The 16941-nt window shown below is 37.0% G+C and overlaps 1 pseudogene; it reads right to left on the bottom strand.

Annotated features, from left to right (window-relative positions):
* Positions 1-309: 309 nt before the first annotated feature.
* LOC119545206 lies at positions 310-2170 on the bottom strand (annotated as a pseudogene).
* Positions 2171-16941: the final 14771 nt, after the last annotated feature.

Here is a 16941-nt window from a genome sequence, read left to right as displayed (position 1 = left end):
CCCCCCCCCCCCCCCGCAAATGCAAGTTACAAAGGTATATCAGATGGGCAGGATGAGACTTTTGAATCTATCTTTAAAAATCACCCTGAAAGATAGGTTTTTTCATGGTTTAATAGATTTCTTATATATTCTTCACCCCACCTACTCACCCTGTTTATCAAAACAACTTCTGGGACATTTTTGACCAAGAAATTTTGTGGGAAGAATTTCTCTTTTGAGACTTTCCGTGTGAAATGTTTTTGTTTTGTTTGTTTTGTTTTTTATCTTGCCAAACTCTCCATCATTGGGTGACAACCACTGGGTGGTTCTTTAAGGGTTCTTCTGAGGAATGTTGATTGTGACTGATTTCACTTACATGTATGTCTGCAGACCATACTCACTAAGTTCCTGGCCATTCCCAGATATCATGTAGCCACCAGTGACTGGGCCCCAAACACATCATAGAAGTTGACCCACACAGTGCTATCCTGAAGGGAGTGGGACAAGTAATGGACCTTGTCTGAGACTTTTGTGAAGACAGCTGTAGCCAACCCTGCTTGGAGTTGTTGGGTCTTCTGAGGACTTCCCCTATGGTTTTGAACTTCAGGATCTGCTTCACTAACCCAAAGATCTCCTCCCTTGTGGTCGTTATACCATCTTGCATGTTTCCAGACATGGTGGGCTGGATGAAGTAGCCACGGTCAGCAACAGCCTCCTTACCACACAGCTGCTTTGTTACCTACTGCTTCCCAGATTTGATATAGCCAAGGATCTTGCTAAACTGGGTTTCCTCCACCACCTGCCCCTGCTTGGTCAGTCTGAAAAGGGTTTCCTGACCACCCAAGACTTGGTCAGGGCAATGCACAGCTCCATGAACTCTGTATGGACAGCCTCCTGCTCCAAGGTCCAAGATCCCATGCAGCAGCAGTGGCTTGGTTGAAGTACAGAGAAAGTGGGATTCAGACCCAGTCCATATCTGCATCTGACATATGATGTTGGGGTTCTTTCCCCTCTGCCCCAGGGATATTATTTAAGGTTGCTGCTCCCTAAAGGAATCTGGATGAGGTGGCCAAACTCAGTGGAATCCGTGAACACACTTTATCCAAACCTTTGAGGAAACCAAAGGCGGCACTGGCTGTTGGGCTAAATCCAGGAACAATATTAACCGTGCCGGGGGGAAGGCCCTGCTCTTTAATCAAGTTAGTCACATAGTGGAATTTGTTTGACCACCTTCATTACAATCACATTTCCAGTTGCCAAGGCAGGGCCTGGTTTCCATGCTTGCTGTAGGAGCTAGAAGTTCTGTGGAATGATCTGCCCGCACACTCTCATGGGCTCATAGTGATTGTATCTGAATAAGTCCTCACCAGTGGGAATGGTTTTCTTTTGGAACTTAGCCCAGTTTGCATAATCCCAGATACATTTGAGGTCTATGTCCAAATCCACCAGGTAGGAGTTGATACGGGACTTGCCGTAGCCCAGGTTCTCTAAGGTTGCCATTTAGGTGCAGTCCGGCTACATTAGATCAGCCAGTTCAACAGCAGGTCCCTGCCAGTCACATCCATGTTGCTCAGGGCAAGCCCAGTTGGGACACTGCCTGAGCAGCCTTCACTGCCCTGTCTCCCTCTTCCTTGTCCTTTTCAACTGACAGATGATCAGTGGATTGGTTGACAGCGGGGATCGTTTTCTTGCTGACTGCTTCTTGCCGTTCGTTGTCTATGAAGATCTGGTTGTAGAAGACCTTGGGCTGCGGGGCTCAGAACCACCTTGGCTGCGATGGCAGAGGACGCAGTAGCACAGGTGTGGCCCAAGGTCTGCAGGACAAGTGCAGCAACGTGCCACATACTGGCGGGAGCTGAGTGCAGGATCGCGAGGGCTGCATTCATGGTGGCTGTCCAGACTCAGCATTGATTTTAATTTCTTAACACTCTCAAATTTTATATTCTCTCAATTACATAATACAAAACCTTTATTGAGAGTATGCTATATTCCTATGCAATACCTGAGGCATTTATAATTACAAAAGATAAAATTTCAGCCTTTTGCAGTGCTTAAAATCTAAAATACATCATGCTGAATGCAGATTCCACAGTGTATAAGACTGTTGTCTTACAAAATTTTGAGCATTTTTGTAATAATTTCCCTTACCTGAAGGACTGGCTGGGCCTGATATTTTTTCTGTGTAGGCCATTACCATTTGTTACATTCAGAAGAAAAAAAATTAATAGCAAAAGTAGGAGTTGGAAAACTACAATCTGCAGGTCAATTGTCCACTGCTGCTTTTGTCCTATAACAGCAGAATTGAGTGACTACTTCAGTGTATATGCCCTCAAAGCCTCAGATATTTAAGGAAAAAGTTTGCTGACACCTAGAATAAAGCATGTCAAGATCAAAGAGTTTCACCAAAACACCTGTGCTACATGCAAAGGTTGTATGGCTTAAGAGAGAAAGGAGTCCTCTTCAACAGTATTCAAAATAATTTCCAATTCTTTTATGATCAACATTATTTATGAAGACCAGAAGTAGAGAGAGTAATTTTTTTTTCACCCGAAAATAAACCAAAATCTCCCTCTTACTAGAAGCTGTCAGTTTGCAAGCATGGAATATTCATTCACAATTCTTGTCTATATTTTTTTAAAATGTGTGTTTTGGATATAAGCTATAAGTGTATTGTCAGTCACCATGGGTGAATTTAAAACTACCTATACTCAAACAAGCCATGTCATCTACAGCATCTATGATATAAAAAATACTTTTAAATTGGCTAACATTTTATGTCACTGTCATATTTATTTAAACCAAAGAAGTAGGTGGAATTGATATCCTTGAGTTTTGCCAGTAAAATAATCAAGGATCAGAATGGTTTGAGAAACTTGACCAAATTCTCTCAGCCAGTGAATCGCTTAAAGAGTGTCTATTGAGTACTATTTAAAAGCCCTTGTGCGTGTTCTTGTCTTCTTGTACTGCTCCTCCTCATCTTGAGATTTAAGATACAGCTCAGTTATCTCCCCTACAGTTAAGCCTGTCCTAAGGACTACAGGTAGAGGTCCCTAATCACTGTTTTCTGGGTGCAGTTAGAAGTTTATAATCCCATTATAGCATTTTATCACACTGTATTGCCATTATTTGTTCACATATGGATAAGGTTGTCCATGACTCATTTCACACTGTCACCCAGTATCTCCCAGAATGATTTCCATTAAACATTTGCTTAATAATTATGTGAATAAACAGTAGCTGAGGAGATTTTTCTCGAATAGTTTTATACGCCATTTTAAAGTTTTTGTTTAATTATCCCATCAAGAGTTTTGGTTATACCAAGGTCATGATTATTTTAGTCTACATCTCAATTATACTTGCTGAAGAATTCACCCACCCATATGAAACTCCCACACCTTTGGACCCTTTTTTATCTTATTTGCTGTGATTATCAATTTTGATCTGAGAGAATAATCTAGTTCCTTCAGGTGAGAGAGGATCCTTGAGCTATCAACACTAAAACACCTGAGAGCTCCCTTGGCAAACTGTAATTATGGGATTTTTCACAATATCAGAAAAACAATGGAATGCCTGAACACGTCCTGAAACAAGCTGGAATATGATCATATTTGGAAATATTTCTCTACCCTTTTTATAACTATCAGAAATCAAAGAAATGTCTTCGTTAAAAAAGTGATCCAGTTTTCCCCATGTGAGAATGAATCATTTGTTTCTGTCCCCCTATTAAATTAACATCTAACTCTCAAGTTTTGTCACTGATCTTGAAAGAGAGTGAACAAGAGAGAGAGAGAGAGAGAATGAGATGTGTGTATGTGTGTGTGTTGGGGGGGGGTGTCACGTGTATTTATTTCCAAGTTTTCTATATTTGCAGTGTGAGGTCTCTTTTTTCGACTTCCTGTGTCTCTGACTGCTATTTCATCTTCTAGCTATAATTTGCTTCCCTGGAAGCTCCATGATAATCCCGTAGGCAGAATTCATGGATAATTAAAGGTTTTCTTTTACCTATATTTGGGCAAACTCTTTACTGGCCTACTTTGGTTCCTGAAATTGGACATAAGAGATCTACTACTGTGTGTTAAAGCTTTGGATATTTAAGAAACTTCCTTTAAAATTCTATTAAACCTCAAGTTGTATTATTTTACTAGGTTTTATTTATGTTCACTTATTAAGGTGCCATGTAGTTCAAGGAATGTCACATTAAAAATAAAATTTTCTTTGTGATAAAAGTGAAAGTTTCAGAACCAGAGAAGATTTAGGTAGGTTGTCACCACAGAAAGTAGAGAAGGACAAGTACAATCCACAGCATAAATGCAGCCAAAACTTAGGGCAAATATTTACTGAGCACATCCAGTGTTCCAAGCACCTTTATTTTTTTATTTTTTTTTTCCCAAGTACCTTTATTTTTATACTTATTGTCCTTGGTTACTCACAATACCTTGTGAGGAGGCTACTTCTGTTTCCTCAATTATACATATACAAGTGGCTAAGAAAATTGCCAAGACTAGTAAGTGGCCCATGTCTCAAATTCCATTAGAAAAAATTCTTGATGGTCCCCTTTTAAGCCACATGGTCACCTGTTTGCTAGAAGGAATAAGAAAATGTATCACCAAGTCAGTTAATTATAACAAGCTAAGAAAAGTTACTCAGGAGAAAGAGAAAAACCTGGCCCTGTTCCAGAGGAGGCTGGTGGCAGCTCCTAAAAAGTATACCAATGTCAGCCCAGACTCCCAGGAAGGTCAGATTTTGCTGGGCAGGCACCCATTGCATCATCCAGTCAGCACCTGATAATCAGAGAAAGCTGCAAAAGCTCTCCACGGGCCCACAAACTCCCATTAATAACTTGATAGAAACTGCCTTTTCTGTCTTTAACAATCAAAAAACAAGGCCGAGGAGGAGGCGGAGAGGGCAAAGAGAGGTAAATAAAAGACCAGAGAACAGGCCCATCTTATTGCAGTTGTTGTTTAAAAGCACCCTGTCCCCTCAAGGTCACCCAAATCATGGCTCCAAACCTCAAGGGCCTTGCTTCAAGTGTGGGATAGAGGGCCACAGGCAGAAAGCGCCAGAAATCTCAAAATAATCCTCGACCTCAGGACTCATCTGGGGCCTTGCCCCAAGTGCCACCAGCCCAGGCACTGGGCCAAGGACTGTACCATCTCCTGAAGAGGGGTTACGACAGTCCCAGGAGCACCGGCGGAGGAAAGTCAAAAGAACCAAAGGTGCCCAAGGCCATGTATAGCTCTGCTGATTTCACAGCTGACTACCAACCTAGAGGAGCCTTGGGTGACACTCGACTTTACAGGTAAGATTATTAATTTCTTGAGCCACTTACTCTGTCCTGAATGACCACTCTGGATCTACCTACACTTGGACTTGCCTAGTTACGGGATTTGACGGTAAAGACAAAACTAGAACCTTCACTGCCCCTTTCCTTTGTAATCTTGAAGACATTCTGGTGTCCCATCAATCTCTCATTGTCCCTGAAAGCTCCACCCCCTTCTTGGGAGGGATCTTCTTCACTCCCTGGGGGCCACCTTAAGACTAGTAAACCTGGGCTAGTGTTTACCCCTTTGTTTGCCCCGAGGCTTCTCAGCATCCCAAAGGAGATCCTTGAGCAAATAAACCTGTCTGTATGGGATGAAGGCATTGGAAGCAAAGCTGCCACCTAGCCCCTGTGGACATTCAGGTTCTTAGTCCTAGATCTTTAACACCCATTTTTTGTATTCCTCTTCACCCTGACTCTCAATACCTATTTGCTTTTGAATGACAAAGACTTAAGGATAAGATTCCCACCCAGCTCACTTAGACAGTGCTATCCCAAGGGTTTCAAATTAGTTCCCAGATCTTGAGCAGCAGAACCTACCCCCCTCCAACTGCCTGAGAGTACAGTCTTGCAATGTGAACTAACGTACTCCTAGTATGAAAATAAATTTTGTTTTGTTGTAGCCATTGCTGACTATAAGCCCTAAATGGATATACAAAGTTATAAAAGATTTGTGAAGGTGAATTTTGTTTATTGTAATCAATGTTGACTAAAATTTGATAAGCTTGTCTAAAGGGGTATATTTTGTCCTAAAATAAAACAGCTAGTTTTAATATATAAGACAAGATCTGAATGAATATGCTTTCTCTCTTTTAAAATAAAGTCTGCACTTAATGAAAGCCTATAAAAGTTTTTCTTGACCATCTCAGTACTCTGTCTAGAAGACAGATTTTATATCATATCAGAACATCCTTATTGATGTTTATGTTAACCTTATGATCCTTTATTTCAAAAGACAAATCTTCACACTCTTAAAGGAAAACTGTTACAATTTGTTTTTTTAACCCATAAAAGTGAAGTGCTAAAACAGTTTAACATATTAAGTATTACAATACTTAAGAGATTTTCTATCCTTCTGTTAAGCTAAATTTGTCATATATTTAGAAATTGTATAGAATTCCTAAAAACTTTACAATGGTCTTGCTGTCCATATTATATCCTAATACTGATCTGTATGATGTTAAATGCTGTTAGTTATGGTTTTAGTTATTCTTAGAAAAATTACAAATCATAAAAACAACCAGATTTACTCATCAGTTATACTACTTTGCTCTAAAGCTTCCAAAATTTAAATTTTCTGTAGCACATTATCTAATTTAACATCTCTAGTCAGTTTATTTAAACAACCTAGTTCAACTTTATTTGACATGGAACATAGAATAAAGAATAATATCTTAATTAGAAAATAAAAATATTTATGAAGTCTCTTAAGAGAAAAATATAGAACTATTAAACTTCTCCACCTGGGGAATACTTGCTCTTCTCCTAAGCAATAGGGGCTCCCAATTTAATAAGCCAAGCCCTCGATATTGAGGCTTGCCCTTATGAAACTTCTCTCTCTAATGGCAAAGCTAAGCCTACTTATAATTAATGCCTAATAGTCATCCCAGACAACCTCTTTTGCTGCTCAGATGTAGTCTCTCTCTAAGCCAAACTCTACAAATAAACTCATTACCTTCTTCCCTTACATGGGACATGACTTCCAGGGGTGTAAGTCTCGCTGGCAAGGTGAGACATGACTCCCAAAGATGAACCTGGCCTTTGCATCTTAGGATTAGTTGACCAAAAAAGGGCAATAAAATTTCAGTGACTCAAATAGAGTTGAGAAATCATTCTAGATGTTATTCTCATGAAAATTTCAGCCAGATATTGCAAACTGCCACAGTATGCCAAGCCCCAACCAGCGGTGTTCCTAAAAACTCTAAAGAATATCCTTAGTTCCATTTTGCTTCTGCTTCTGTTCAAAAAGGAGAAATTATACAATTTCACAACCAGTTCAGTTCTTCCAGATTAGATGCCTTTACAACAAATTTCTCCTTGCCAGAGGCCCCATCTTCAACCAGCCACCCTCAGTAGCATAGCCAGAGACTTCAATGCTCCCAAAAGTAGGGCCTGCAACCCACTGGCTACAGAAAATGGACCATTGGCCCAAATTCCCTTAAGATTAAGGGAGCTGGAAATCTCTGAGGGGAAAATTGAGTCAGGGTTAGAATTAGGGCAGTGGCTGGCTATTGCATAAAGGGCAAATTTCAAGACGTGCTTAGACGGCAAGGATAAAGATATCTCTGAGGGGAAGGGAAATTAACAGCACTTGGGGACAACTGAGTAAGTCATCTATGATCAACCAACAACAAAGGAGGAAAAGGGGGAGGGTAGTAAAATAGTTAATAAAAACTACAAAAGGAACTAACATCTATAAAAGCAGATTGCCCTACAGGGTCGGGGCCTCTCGCCCCTACCTCTTTCTTTGTGAGAGTGCCCACATGTCCTCTCCCAGGCATTCTTAATAAACTTCCACCTGCTTACTCAAAAAAGAAAGAAAGAAGGAAGGAAGGAAGGAAAGAAGGAAGGAAGGAAGGAAGGAAAGGAAGGAAGGAAAGAAGGAAAGAAGGAAGTAAGGAAGGAAAGGAGGAAGGAAGGAAGGAAGGAAAGAAACCCAGATAAACATTTGTTAAATATATGCAAAATGTCTTATTGTACAAATATCCTTGAAAATTATGTGCTAATTTTGACTTCTTCAGACAAAAAGCTCAATGGACACATGTACCTGCGAAAAGTAATGCAACCTAGCTGGCACCTGATTGCAGCCTTGAAAGACCCTGAGCTGAGAATCCAGCCACACTACACAGACTTCTGACCTTCAGAACTGTGAGATACTAAATGGTGTTTCTTCAAGCCACAAAATGTGTGTTAATTTATTACATGGCAATAAGAAACTAAGCAATGGCATTATGTCAAGCAGAGGCAAACCAAGAACACTATGCAGAAAATAGAGGAAGGAGACTAACAAAAGAGTCTATGGATAAATTGGAACATTCAGTGGAAAGGTTAATTACATCTTAAATTTGGAAACACTGGAAAAGGGTCCAGGCATTTCAGAGCATGAACTACACATTGGATCAGAAATTCAAAAACTAAAAAGTAGAAATGACAAAATGATTAAACTAAATAGAGTTAATTGATCTCAGGAAATAAATGGAAGAATAAGACAAAATTAGTTCAGAAAGGAAGAATAAATGACAAAGTGACAGAAGGAAAATAAACTCAAATTGAGTAACAGGTATTTGAGAAAGGAAGGAACACAACCAGGAGAATTAAAATGACATTATAAAAAGAAATCTAAAAGAAAGTAGTACAATTGGAAGACAGCCATAGAAGGGATAATATTTCTATTAGTAGAGACTCTGGAGAAGGAAAACAATGCAACGCTGTTGATTTTTGAAACGATAGTACAACAAAACTTTCCAGAAGCAGAAAAACAGCTGAATTTACCAAGAAAAGGCTCACCAGATATCTTAGAAAATTTACCCTGAAAAAACTGTCAGACATATCCTCATAAACTTATTAAATTAAAAAGTCCTCAAGGACTCCATGTAAAATGTTCCAATAACTTACAAAGGCAAGAAAATTGTACTGCTAACTGATTTTTTTAAATCAATCTATAAGCAAGCCAGCAAAGGAACTCTATAAAATAAAAAAAAAAAAAAAATCAAAGTAAGCATAAACAAGGGATTTTATATCCAGCGAAGCTGTCCTCTGAATATAAAGACTATAGTAAAAAAAAATAAAATAAAAGTTTCAATATACAAATAATTAGGGCATTCTACTCTCATGATCCATTCTTGAGGACTCTACTAGAAGTTGAACTTAATCTAAACAAATGATGTCCGGGAAAACTTCAGCAAAACGATAGATGGTAAGCATCATAAAGTATACATATAAGGCAAGAAATGAAGATAGGCATTAGGGAGAAAAACTAATATACGAACATAATATAACAAAGTAGAAATGATGTAACTAAAAATCTGGAGGAAAAAGGGAGGGAAGCAGAAAAACAGGAAAAGCCCATTGTTTTATAGGTAGTAGATGGATTTTAAAGGATAGTTCCCTCAAAAAAAAAAAAGTAAACCAAATGTTAAAAAGGTTTAATAAGGAAACAGTATTAAGAGTAGTGAATATTTTATAAGGGGTTCAGCTCCAACACATAACGAGTTTGGATACTGTCACATCCATCATAAAAGAAAAAAAAAAAAAGATGAAAAAACTGAAATCAATGCCTTTTCTTAGCGTAAGCAGATAATTGAAGTCATCAGGCCCCAAACCTGGAAAAATAGGAGAATCCAGAGAATCGCAGCTAATATCAGCGCACATGGATCAGAACCTGCTGCAACCATAAACTGGAAGGAACATGTGAATGGTAATTTTGATGAATTGCTGAAGGCTGTGTATGGACTAGCTTAGAAAAAAGAAAATTCTTCAGGAGGTGCAGTCTTATAGGCGCCCCACCACCACCACCACCACACACACACATTTTTGTTGGTTGTATTTCTAGAACTCCAGGTTCTCAAGGTGGACATCTGATGAAAATACCCCCATATTTGGGGCAGAGGGAGGGGAAAGGCTAACATTTTGAAGTATGCTCAGAGCTTTCTCCATAAAAAAGATCTGCTTTTCAAGGGAAACAACTTTGTATATCGGGAGAAGGGCAACTGATCGTCTGCAGCTCCCACTAATCTTCCTATTTTACCTAAGGGGAGAAAAAAGAAAAAGGCCACAGCCCAAGGATTCAGGCAGACTAAAAGACTGAGGTTTAATCAAAGATTATAGAATGCTTTTCCTCCCCCATACCTATCATCACATAAAAGTGGATTACAATTGAAAGAGTTTCAAGACACAGACTCAGTTTAAGAAGTAGTTCTTGGGAAAACCCAAAGATGACAGGGGTAAACAATACAAAGACTAAAGAGAAAACTGAAACTTTAGGCACATACAACTGCAGCAACATTAAACACAGTCCAGCTACTGGGCAGATCAACATAAAGCTTCACACTAGAGGCTTTATGTCTGTTCCTATTACCGGATACAACTTGTCCAACTTCTGACAAAAAATCACAAAGCATCCTAAAAGGCAAGACAACATAGTCTGAAGTTCTTCACACTCCACATGGGCAAATATTTTACTTTGTTTAAAATTACTTTTGGATATGCTCTTGAAAAATGTGTTGTTTAACTTCTGTGTATTTTTACTTTATATAAATAATATTATAGAATCATTCTGTTTCTCATTTTAAAGCATTTTGTTTTTAAGATTCACTTATATTGCCATATATTAAGGTTTAATTGTGCCCCCAGAAAGATATATTCAAGTCCTAATTCTCAGATCCATGAATGTGATCTTATTTGGAAATAAGGTTTTTGAAGATGTAATTAGTTAAGATGAGGCCAAACAGGATCAGGGTGGATTCTAATCTATATGACTGGTATCCTTATAAAAATGGAATTTGGACACAGGGACACAGAGACACAGAGAATGCCCTGTGACAATGGAGGCAAAGACTGAAGTGCTACAGCTACAAGCCAAAGAATGTCAAGGACCACTGGCCAATTACCAAAAGCTAGAGAGAGGCAAGGAAAGATTCTTCCTACAGGTTTCAGAGGGGGCATAGCTATGCTGACACCTTGATTTTGGACTACTAGCTCCCAGAACTGTGAGACAAAAAATGTCTGTTGTTTTTAGCCTCCTAATTTATGGTACTTTTTACAGCAATCCTAGAAAACTAAGATATCACCTGCATCTCATTTGTTGCCTCTAACAGCCATATTATACTACATGGTGTATTATTTGTCAGTGTAATGCTAGCTGCTATACCTCACTCATGCAGTGGTCAAATGTGGGTACTATAATAGATTGTTTGTTTTCCTTCAGCAACCAAGGGACATCTTGTAATTCCACAGTTCTCTCTGGTATCTTAATCATCTGCATCCACATGCAGAAGGAGAAAGAGACAATGAGTGGATAAATAAAATATATTACATCCACACATTTTATTACTATGCAACATTAAAAGGAAAAATATTGATGTATATAACAGCATGGTTGAAACAAATACATTTTGTTAAGTTAAAGAAGCCTTACAGAAAAGGCTGTGTACTAGGAAGAGTAAAACTATAGAGAAAGAGAGTAGATCAGTGGTTGTTCACAGCTAGAAGTGGTAAAGAGGATTTACTGCAAACAGGCATGAGAGAAACTGGGAGTGGAGGGAGTGGGGGCATGACAGCTGTGTTCTAAAAGTGGGTTATGTGTAATGGTTGCACAACTAAGTATTTATAATGGTGAACTTTATGATATGTATCTTAGGCATGTGTAAAATATATGTCGATGTAGAGAAATAATGATAAAAAGAACAACAAAAATGGAAACAAGAGGATAAATAAATAGGAAAAATATTAGTATCAGGAAACATTTAGACAATAGAGTGGGGGCAGAGGTCAAAGAATAGGAAATTTGAATCATAAATATGCCTGAAGTGTTAACAGAAAAATAACCTTTAATTTTACATTATATGAAACAAATGCATTAGTTGAAATATTCAGAAAAAAATTACATCCGTGATAATTGACTACTTTGCAAAAGTTCCTTTAACTGCAGCTGTTTTTGGAGCACTCTCAGCAAATTATACCTGGAAAGATGTCTGTACCCAGCATTTATCAGTGTTTAACCTAACAGTTTCTCAAGGGAACCTACAGAACAAATTTTGGCAGCTTTTTTTTTTTTTTTTTTTTTTAAGTTTTAAGCTCATAACAATATATATGTTTGAAACAAAGAATATTGAGACTGACATATCTCTTCCTCAAACATATGTTTCAACTTTGTATTATGAGTTGTAATTAATGCATTTATTACTGCAAAAAGAATTTAAAATTTTTAAATCTGAAATTGACATATGAGAACACATCACCAACTCCCCATTTTGTAGATGCAGAAACCAGTCCAGAGATTTGAAATGCCTTATCCAAGGACATGTTCGGTCAAGAAAAAACTGAAGGTTTCTTGACTTCATTAAATATTTACCATATTATATTTTTATTTCAGATTACCTTCATTTATCTCTGGTTTTCATAAAATTCGGCATGATGTGGATTTCCTAACCTCATCATTGAAGTAAAAATTATACTGGGGTTGACGCTCACAATTTTTGCAAACTCAAGAGCTAACTAAATATTACGGTAAATTTACATTTCATTTAGACCCATTTGGCATACCCTGAAGGAGGGGAAGAATGATCCTCATTGATTGATTTCCACTGAGTTAAATTCTCAATGAGAAAACTGGGAAATTAATAATTTTAATTTATATTAATCAGATTCTTTTTCCTGGAGCTCTACAATCTTACAAATTCTTCATAATGCATTTTCTCAGGTAATCTTCCAAACAGGACCTTCGAGTTCAACTATCAATCCACATAAATATTGTCCACATTACTAATTATCCACAGATAGTGAAACTGACTTAAAGGAAATAAATAATCTAGCTAAGATTCCTTAGCTTGTGTGACAGAGCAAACTTAATAGAATTTCTGAGTATACAATATAATATATGAGGTAACACCATGAGGTGGAAAGATGGCTGAGTCAGAAGACCTGGGTTTAAATTCCAACCTGCCACTTAATCTTCGCCCTGAACAATTAGCTTGCCCTCTCTGAGTATCTGACACCAGATGTAAAACGAGCCTCTATTTGCTTCTTAGGATTATTAAGAGGCATATACAAAATCATACATAAGATTCTTTATGTACGAAAGTCACTATGTAAAGTGGTTTTCAGCTATACAGAAATGCTGTGATGTAATAATTTAGGGGGTTGATTGAGGAAGGCCTCTATGGGACAAACAAAATAGAAAGAAACCTTTACAAATGCTAGCAAGATTCTGAGAGTTCATCAGAAGACAAGGCTCCATATTTCAGCCTTTAAAATGCAATCACCCCTACAGCAATCAAGGGAAACATTACATATGAGATACTTATATATATAGTACAGTCATATATTGGTAAAATATGAAGTCATTAGAATACCAACTTTGCAATTTTTGTTGAATCTGTAAAGCACCTATACACGTTTTCTTATTAATTTCCTTAAAGTAACATTAAATAAACAAACATTTTTAACTTAGCCTTACCCTGAGAACAAATATTTTTTAAACCATTTAATGTTAGTTATATTTTCAACCATGCAATAAAACAGAAGGTGATGCACATTTATTTTAATATATTCCTCTTTTAAAATAGACTATACATATCAGTACACACTTCAAAAGGTGCAAAAGAGTGTACAAGTAAGAGCAAATACCCCTCTGTCTCCTGTCCTTCAGCCGTATACTTTCCCCTCAGAGGAAAGCGCTGTTACTGTTTTGTTTATCCTTGCAGAAATGCTCAGGTATGGAAACTGTTAATTTTTAAATCCTCAAATTGTCTTTCCAAAATACAACTTATATTCCGCAATCAGTGAGTGTAAATACCTGTTTTGGTACTCTCTCAGCAAAGTTAGATTTTATTAATCTTTTAAAAATGGTTCCTCAGGCTTCTCAGTAGTAGACGGATATCAAACTTTTACTTGGGATGTCAGTTTCAATTTTTTCTTCAACTTCTAAATTATTTTAAAGCATAATTTACTACCAATTTCTGAAAACTTTATCCAATCTTAACTAGATGTTGTGTCCTGGTGACTTTTGAGTTATATACTTACTACAAAGTTATATTTCCCTATTTTTCTTAAATTACATTTTTAAAAGTATCTAACTTGCTTTATTCATTCAATACTATGTTTTGGACATTTGTGCATCTTGATGATACTTGTAGTATTCATTTTTAACTATGCATAACAGTCCTTGTATGAATATAGCACGATTTATCCATTTTCCTGCTGAGGCATACCTTATTATTGCTGTATGAATGGTATATATACCAAATAATGTGTAAAACATATATATGTGTATTTCTTAATTTAAAAAAATCCATTTGTACCACCATCAGAAGTTAAGAAACAGAATATTACAGGTAACCTTGAAGTCCTATGTGTGCCCCTCCCTGGAATTTTCTCCTCTTAGTCACCAAAGGTAACCTATCAGGAATTTGGTATAATCATGATTTTGCTTTCTTTATAGTTTTAAAGCCTATTCTCCAATATCTATATATACTTGAATATATTCTTCGCCTCAGCTGCCTTTCAATAATACATAATGTATACCCCTCTGATATACGTCAGCATAAGATTTTTAAGATTTTTCTTAATTGTGGTGAGTCGTTGAAGTTCATTCATTTTCAATGCTGAATGATATTATGCTTCATGTATATATCACCATTATTTATCCCATCATTTGGTCAATTCATTGCTGACATCTGTGATTTCACCCATTCTTTCTTTTAATTTTTTTTTTTTTTTATGAGAGTAGTTGTGGGTTAACAGAAAAATCGTGTCACCAATTGTTGATCATTTTTGGTTATGTGGTTCAAGCAACACCTTTCTTGATTGACCATCTATAGTTTCCTCTAGGAGCACCCTGGTCTATTGAATGTTTCCACAGATGCCTGCAGGTCAGGACCATTTTGTTGCCTTTAGAAATTTGCTGCCCATTACAGTAACTATATCCATCTGCATATCACCTCCTACAACTAAGCACTGCCGTTTGACCTCTGCTTTTTCAGAATCCTATCATTCCCACTGATAACCAGGAAACCCAATTCTATGAAATCCTCCCCTTCAGCCAATCACTGTCTATAAAGAACTATAACTACCACTGATTTTAGTGGTCCATTCACCAGTAAATTCTTTTCTGTATTAGTAAAGAATGTGTCCTCTAATTAGCTTCCCTTATGTAACAAATGTATTCTAGCACATGTACCTGTCTTAGCTTTTTGATCACCTCTTCAATTATCCTGTTAGTTCTGGTCCCCACTCAGTTATGGTAAGCCATCACTTTTTTTCAAAGACTCAAAGAGCTATCCTAACAGCATATTTGAAACAGTACCAAGGGTTATTACAGGATGTTAACTTCTGGGTTAAGGGACTGTGCCCCCATATCAATAAACTCTGTCTCATTCAGATTTAATTCTGGCTTCTCCCATGGGCTAGGCCTCTAAAGATCCAGTCCCAAAAATGTTCTCCCATTTCTTGTTGGCACAAACTAGTCATGTCCTGCAGCTCTTTATTCCCATAAAGCAAGACACACATACACATATGAATAACATATATAATAAATATTCAGAATATGTAATATATAATGTAATATATAATATAATGTAAATATATAATACAATGCAATATACTATAAATGGGAGAGAAAAACCTGAATTTTCTTTTTAAAATATGTATCTATTTATTTTTACACTCTCCTTCTCCTTCAACTTATTCTCCCTCCCCAGTAACTTCTAATATGGTTTCTATCTATGCAAATTTTCTGTTTCTAGTCATATCTTACAAGTGATATCATAAAAAATTTTTGTCCTATGTGGCTTGCTTATTTCACTGAGTATAAAGTTTTCAAGGTTCTTTCATGTTGCAGCATGTCTAATAACTTCATTTTTTTCTTAAGAATGAATAACGTCATTGTGTGTGTGTACCAGGCTTTGCTTATCTATTCATTTGTTAATGGATACTTGGGTGCGTCCAGCTTTTGAGTATTGTGAATAATGCTGCTAAAAATGTTGATGTACAATGTTTGGTACAAGTTTACCACCCTGCTTTCAATTTGTTGGGATATATACCTAGAAGTGGGATTGCTAGGTCAAATGGTAATTCTATATTTAACTGTTTGAGGAACCACCTTATCGCTTTCCACTGCAGCTGCACCATTTTACATTCTCATCAACAATGCACTAGATTTCCAATTCCTCCACATCCTTCCCAAATCATGTTATTTTCCTTTGTAAAATAATAGGTTGTATTTTCTTAAGATTTTTTTGAGCTGCCTTATACCATATGGATGCCCTTAATACCATTTCACAAGAAATTCTTTTAGCTTTTTTCTCCACCATATCCTTCTTTACCAAAATGGCTAGTGCATCTGAAAGGTTATTCTCAGTTTTCCTGCATTACCCTAGTCTTCACTATGTGAAATTATAGAATACCTTGAATGGATCTCTTTTAACTTTCCTGCCCCGGCCTCATATTTGAAGGGTGGTTGCTTCAGCTATGGAGGAGATTGCCATGCCATAGCAGGCTCTCTATAAGCTCTCCTGGACTGCCTGACAGACTACCGTCTATACTCAGTGATATCCAATGTGAAAATTTTGGTGGGTAGTGAGTCATTCTGTGTAGTGGAAAAGCATTTATTGTAATTAATAGAAAATGTAGATTCATTTGCGCTTATTTGTGATCTCTAATGTTATATTTCTTATTTTATCCTTCTTCACCACTTCACCTCTATTTTCCCTCCTTTGTTTATATTAAAGATTTTTGATTTGGATTTTAGGTTGTTTGCCTTCCATGTTTTATTCTTATTATTTTTATATTATATGTTGTATGTCTAATGTTTTTTTTAGTCCCTACCTCTTTTAGCATCTATTCATAAAAAAGTCTGAAGGTAATCAATATGGCAACCTTCATTGCAGAAAATATATGACATTATTATTCAAACTACAAAACCT

The sequence above is a fragment of the Choloepus didactylus genome, chromosome 10, assembly GCF_015220235.1.
Source record: "Choloepus didactylus isolate mChoDid1 chromosome 10, mChoDid1.pri, whole genome shotgun sequence".
Lineage (NCBI taxonomy): Eukaryota > Metazoa > Chordata > Mammalia > Pilosa > Megalonychidae > Choloepus > Choloepus didactylus.
This window is presented reverse-complemented; position numbering and strand designations above follow the sequence as displayed.